The 6,000-nt window shown below is 39.5% G+C and overlaps 1 long non-coding RNA gene across 1 annotated transcript in view; it reads left to right on the top strand.

Annotated features, from left to right (window-relative positions):
* The first annotated feature begins 3,844 nt into the window (after positions 1-3,844).
* Positions 3,845-6,000, top strand: part of LOC141744819 (uncharacterized) — a 67,772-nt gene continuing 65,616 nt past the window's right edge. Inside the window, exon 1 of the long non-coding RNA XR_012587586.1 lies at positions 3,845-3,958. This is a non-coding gene — a long non-coding RNA (uncharacterized LOC141744819). The remainder of the gene's footprint in view (positions 3,959-6,000) is intronic.

The following is a 6,000-nucleotide window of genomic DNA, read 5'->3' as shown; positions in this document are numbered from 1 at the left end:
GGAGAAAATAAAAGCTTCAGGATGGGCAAGGGGGATTTCCCAGCAACAGAATAGCAAACATTGTCAGAGCACTTGTGATTATAAGTCATATAGCCCGCCACTGGTGGGAGCCTGAAATGTCTCTACATCATTTACACTCCTTCCCAAAGACATTATAATGCCTGAAAGGAAATAAATCTAGACAGATTCCAAAAGATACAGAAGGAAGATTTGCTTTATTAAAGTCTTAGAAAGGACTCTTAGACTCTGCTTATGTATTATCTGCTAGGAGCTGTGTGACTGTAGACCGTGAAAGTTAATGCATTTCCATGACGTTTTGGGTTTGTATATATGGCAAATTCACATCATTAAAAAACCTGATAAATTCGTTAAGAGGCATAACCCCTTCACGTAGATGTTCTCACCTGGTTTCGGTTCATCTTCTAACACGTTATCTCAGTTTGATTAGACAGTTAAATCAGTGCTGTTTTCTGTTATAACTGAGACCTTTAGGACTGTATCTAACTGCTGATGTTAGTAGTAAGGCTGCAGTTGTCTACTTTGGGGGAATAAGAGAGATAACAATGCCTAAATTTGTGGGATGTATTTCCAAGCTTTACTGTAAACAAACAACCAATATGCTGTAAAGCCTGTATGTTTTTCTAGAAGGCAGCCAGTAATTATGCTATGTATGAAGAAACACATTCCCAGAGCTCACGTGGGTGTTTTTAGGGAGGGAAGAATTCTGTTTTCCACCTAGCTTTTAGGCAATGCAGCGCAAATACAATCAAAAAAAGGGTCAGCAGCACTAGGTAGAATCATTACAAAAAGGAAAGCTGATTCTCTCCAGTCTTGTCTTTTTCTGTGCTCTCCCTCCCCCTCGCTTCCCCCCATTGCCTTGCAGGTAGGACGTTGAAAGAAGTTGTATACGAGGAACTGAGAGTAATCGGAGCACAGCAGTCTTTCTTGATTTATTACTTCATTCATTAATCCATATATAAAATGCAATTTAGGACAAGGCTCAGAAATCCTCACTCTGACATGTTCTCACATATTTGATAAATGATTCCACTGGAAGAGGCTTGAAGGGCATCTGCAGTAAATTCTGCCGAGATCTATTTCTCAAAACATTTTTACACTTTCATATCAAATTAGAGGATATCTCGTAGATAAGGGTAAGTGATGGGGTTTCTACCACTTGGATGCATGTCTCATAACTCACAAGGGTGGAGGAATACAAGCAACCAGCACCATAAGAAAGCCACAGCTTTAGGACAGTTCCTTGAAAGTAATTCTCAAAATTGTTTCCTTTCAGCCCAAAGTTGTTAATAGTCATTGAGATGTTGGAAGACATTGATATAAGTGTTGTTTTCTCTAACTATCCAAAGGAAGAAGCACTGTGATATATGGATTACATTTGAGTTATTCCAGGCAGAACGTGGATTCTTAATATTAATTTGGGGGAGCTGAACAAAATCTTAATATGTCAGTCACACAATCTCCACGTACAGGACCAGGATACCAGCAAGACTCTGTGAACTTGGAAACTGCATTCCTTTGATTAGGCTTTGATTAGTGAAACAAAGAGTCTCAACCTTTCTTTGTCTCCAAATTGGCTCCAGAATACATACCCGCCACTGCACTGTCCTTAGGCTTTCCTCTACCCTTCCACTCTATTTTTGATACTCTTCTTTACTTTTTCTCATTTCTATATGTAATAGTCCCTTCTCCTAGCTTCTTCCATTCGTCTCTAAGGCTTTTGTCGGGCTATCTGTCCAGTTCATACCATGTAGGAAGTAGTGAAGAGAAGGAATGTCACTAGCAGGAATCTGTGGAAGCGACTAAGTGGGAAGGTGTTCGCTTCCCACGTGCCTGTGTGTGAGAAGTACATGCACCCAGTCAAGGTAGCTACAGTCATCTTCCACCTGGCTTTATCAAACAAGGATGTAGTGTGGGAAATGAACCTTTGTGGACCTTTCTTCTTCTGCTACCTTGCTATGATTTGTGTGCTCATTGTATAGTAATATGCACATACACGTAGAGACACGTGTACAAGTGCACGCCCGTCCTCCTGCTGTTTGGATGGCAAGCAGGTCAGGCAATTCCCAAGCTCCCACTGATATATCAGAAAAAAGGGATATAAAGCGCGCATTCCCCTTCTGTTCTCTTCTGTGCTCTGATAAACTACTCCCACCAATTAGAGAACAGAATCGGAATAGAGGAAAAGACTATACTCAGAAACTGGTCATTTACAGCCTCAGTAGAGACCTACTGTCGGTAATGGGATTTTGTGGCAGGGTGAATGAAGCTTTAATGCTTTATTTTTCAGAGAAAAAAAAGAATTCTAAATTAGCAAGATTTGGTCTTGAACAAACATTTTTAACTCAGAGCTAATGAGCTGAATTGATATCTATTTAAAATCTCAACATTAAAAAACAGAATTGCTTTGATCTTCTAGGTATATAAGACATAGAAGCTCGATTTTCTCCCCTTTCTTTGTGTTATATTTTGTTGAGACAGTAGTGAATAAGTTAGACTGTGAATCCTAATGACTGCTTCTTTCTCTCGTTCTTGCCAACCCTTTATTTCGAGCACCTTTTGTCCATTTCTCCAAAAATTTGGTACAAAATATTTTCCTGAAGACCAGACGTGAATTCAGGGATGCTGATTTCTAATAGAGACTTAGCTGTAACATTACCTCTACATCTGCAGCGAACATAATATGCTGCAGATCTCAATCATGTATTTAAATTCTCCGTGGATATATAGATTATTGCTGCTGTGTAAAGGAAATCTTTCTGCTACCCTTGAGTAATATCCTCTAGCCTTATTCAGCCTGAAAGTATTTATCAGAAAGTCATTACAGCTGTTTTGTTTGCATATAGCTTTCATTCCTCGTATTTTAATGTCTGGACAGCATTAGCTCAATTAGTCTAATGAATGAGTAGGTCTTCTAATATTTACTAGCTAATTAGTTTATTGGCCTAGATGTAATGTGCTAGGTCTAACTGTGCAATGTGTATAGCCAAGACTGTTCTGAAGAACTTTGTGCTCTATTTCTTTGATATTTTGGCCGAGTGCTTTTTGGAAGAGAAAGAATGAGCTAATTTCTGTATCTGCTTTCCTAAAGATTGTCAAAGCAATATGGCGTCCTAGAAAAGGTGATACTTTTGCTACGCTATACAATCGCGGCGCCCAACCAGAGAACTCTGCATCCTTTCTATCTAGGGCAATCTGAATTGGATAGCATCTGAGAGAGAATCTAAAATAAAGGGCCATCTTTTGATTTCCAACTGACACCCAGTGTGCAACAACAGAAATGGAGGACAACGCAGTGGAACGTATATCAAGGATCATAAAATGGTCTATTATATGCTCTTCTCTCTCCAAAGGGAATAAAAGAATAAATGCGTAACAGGTGTTAGTTGTATTACTTACTAAGCTACTTGAAAGTGCTGAGATCTTACCAAGAGGAGCTCATATCAAAACATACAGACACACTATGGAGGGAAACAATTAGAACAAACAGTGTTATATATAACTAAAGTAGCTTAGACTGTGTCTTAAAAAGTAAACAACAAATTAAATCATAGCTTTTTTTTCCTCCTTCTTTATTCTCTGGAAAAAAGAGAGGTAATTTACCAAAGACTCCTGCTAGCAGGAGAACAGCCTTACAGGTTGATGGGCATTAGCCCTGACATGAAGGGCAGTATCTAAACCCAGCTGCAGGTACTGGTTCTGTAACAGGCCCAGCTGATGCTCATTTCTGAGGTGACGGTGGTGTAACACGGATGCTCTTCATCAGGGCTGAGTGAGACACGGGCTATTTCTACTGCCAGGCCAAGGGCCTGGGCTTACTGCCCTGGTGGGTCCTCAGAGTCTGAAAGCCCAGAGAGAGGAGGGTCAGGAGCGGATGGCTGAGCATTTGCAAGCTCGTTTCTTCTGGATAAGAAGGTGGGAGAGCAACTGCTTAACTGAGGTGAGTCTGGATGCTTTGGAGATCATTGGTTTAACCTGAAATTCAAGAAGAGCAGCTTTAAGAAATCTTGAACTCACATAAAGGTAAGAAAACTCTGGGATCTCTGTTTAAGACTGCTGGAGCTTTACTACTTTTATTCAGCAATTGGAAATGCTTAAAAGACAGAGCAAGAAGTTAAACGTGTGAGCGAAATAGTGCCTTTTTAAGTAAAGCTATCTTTTTACATGGAAAAAAACCCCAACAGTTTGACTTGTCTCTAAACTTCAAGTTGTTCTTTGCTGTCAAAAACAAACAAAAGAGAAGACAGGAAAATAAAAATAGCATGTGGTTAAATAGATAATGAAAATATATCACAAAGAAATACCTAGAAATAAGTGTTGTTTTAATATAATTACTTTCTCTTATTAGCCCCTTAGGTTTTAACCCAAAAGGTGGCTTTATAAAAAGGTGTTCTCTAGTCCAATCAGTATTTCTAGCTAACCTAGAAACTGAAATTGGAGTATGCAAGCAAAATCTCTTCCTATTTACTCAGTCTGTGTTTATTCTGTATGGAATATCCCACGATCTGGAGGCTGTGTAGCTTTAAGTTGTGCTTTAACTTGGTGGCACCATGCACAGTTGTAGGGCATAAAATAAGGATGTGTAGGGTATATAGCTCAGTGCATATGTGACTGTAAAGTTACTGGCTGCATCCCCTTTTCAGCTGTATTCCTCAGTGTTACAAGGAGGGTTGTGAATGCTGAGGTTTACTACAAGATATCTGTACTTCTGGTTGTAAGGAGTTTGCCTCAAAGGGAACTTATGCTGCTTTCTAGTCCCAGTTTATTCAAATGATAACAGATATCAAAGGCTTCTGAAGATTGGTATTAGATCGTCTCTTTAATGTAATATCATAGTCATAGGGGCTAAAGTTATGTTTAGGAGCTATAATGAATTCAGGAGTCTGTTCAGAGAGCTTGAAAGTGTGGTCTGAAAGGCAATCTGAGCATGGGATGCACCAGGCATTTTCCTTTTGGAGTACTCGCTGGGGCGATTCAGTGATCCACCCTTAAGAGGGAAAGGACGCAATGGGCTATTCTAGCCTCAGGGCCTTTTTCTTCTGTACTGCAGCATCACTGCTAATAACGCTGAATGGGACATCCCAAATAACTAACTACTGGAAGCTAAAGCAGTTTGTGAAGCATCTTAGAAAAGTTTGTTGGAAGCCTTGAGTAGATGTGGAAATAAATATGAAAATAGCTGCCTCTTACTATTTCATCTGTTATTTATGTTCATAATATATGAAACTGGCTAGTGTGGTGAAAGAATTACTTTTGCATGTCACATGTGTTAACTGAAAAAATGCAAGGGTGGCAGGTGGTCCTTGGGCAGCAATTTTGCTTCCTGGCTCTTAGGAAGCTGTTTACATTTGGGCAGGAGAAAGGAGATAGACTTGGCCTTTCATATTACCAGGTTCGAGAAGTCTTGACATTAATTATTTTAGAGTAAGTCAGTTCTCTGATTCTCTACTTTGCTAACTGCTGCTGTATTTCACAAAGATGGACAGTATGTAGTGGCTGCCCCTGCTGCCATGGGCAGTAGTAGAACACATGCTGTTACTGACATTCACTGCTCTTTTTCAGGGTTAATAAACCATATTATGGTAAGTGGCTTAAAAAAGAAAAAACACTTTAGACTGTCCTTGTAGGATTTCAGGGAACCAGTTCTGTCCTGATTTGATGTTGGAAGGTTCAACCAGTGAACTGAATCTTTGTAAACAGTTACGTATCAGAGGGAAGGTTTTGTCCTGATGACAAAACTTTCTGGATGTGTATGATTTCCTAAAGATGGCAGTCTGTATCATTAAGCACTTTTAATACCTTTAAAAGTCTGGTGCCATATTTCATTGTTGTAGAAATATCCACTTGTATGGTGTAGCAGGGTGTCAGCATATCAGAAAGCTGTTCTGATGGCTGTACTGGTAGTATTGATTGACTGTGATTGATAACAGTACAATCAAAAATAGCACAAGCACTGCTTACCCTTCAGCTTTGGATGTGGCT

Source organism: Larus michahellis, chromosome 6 (assembly GCF_964199755.1).
Source record: "Larus michahellis chromosome 6, bLarMic1.1, whole genome shotgun sequence".
NCBI classification, from domain to species: Eukaryota; Metazoa; Chordata; class Aves; order Charadriiformes; family Laridae; genus Larus; species Larus michahellis.
This window is presented reverse-complemented; position numbering and strand designations above follow the sequence as displayed.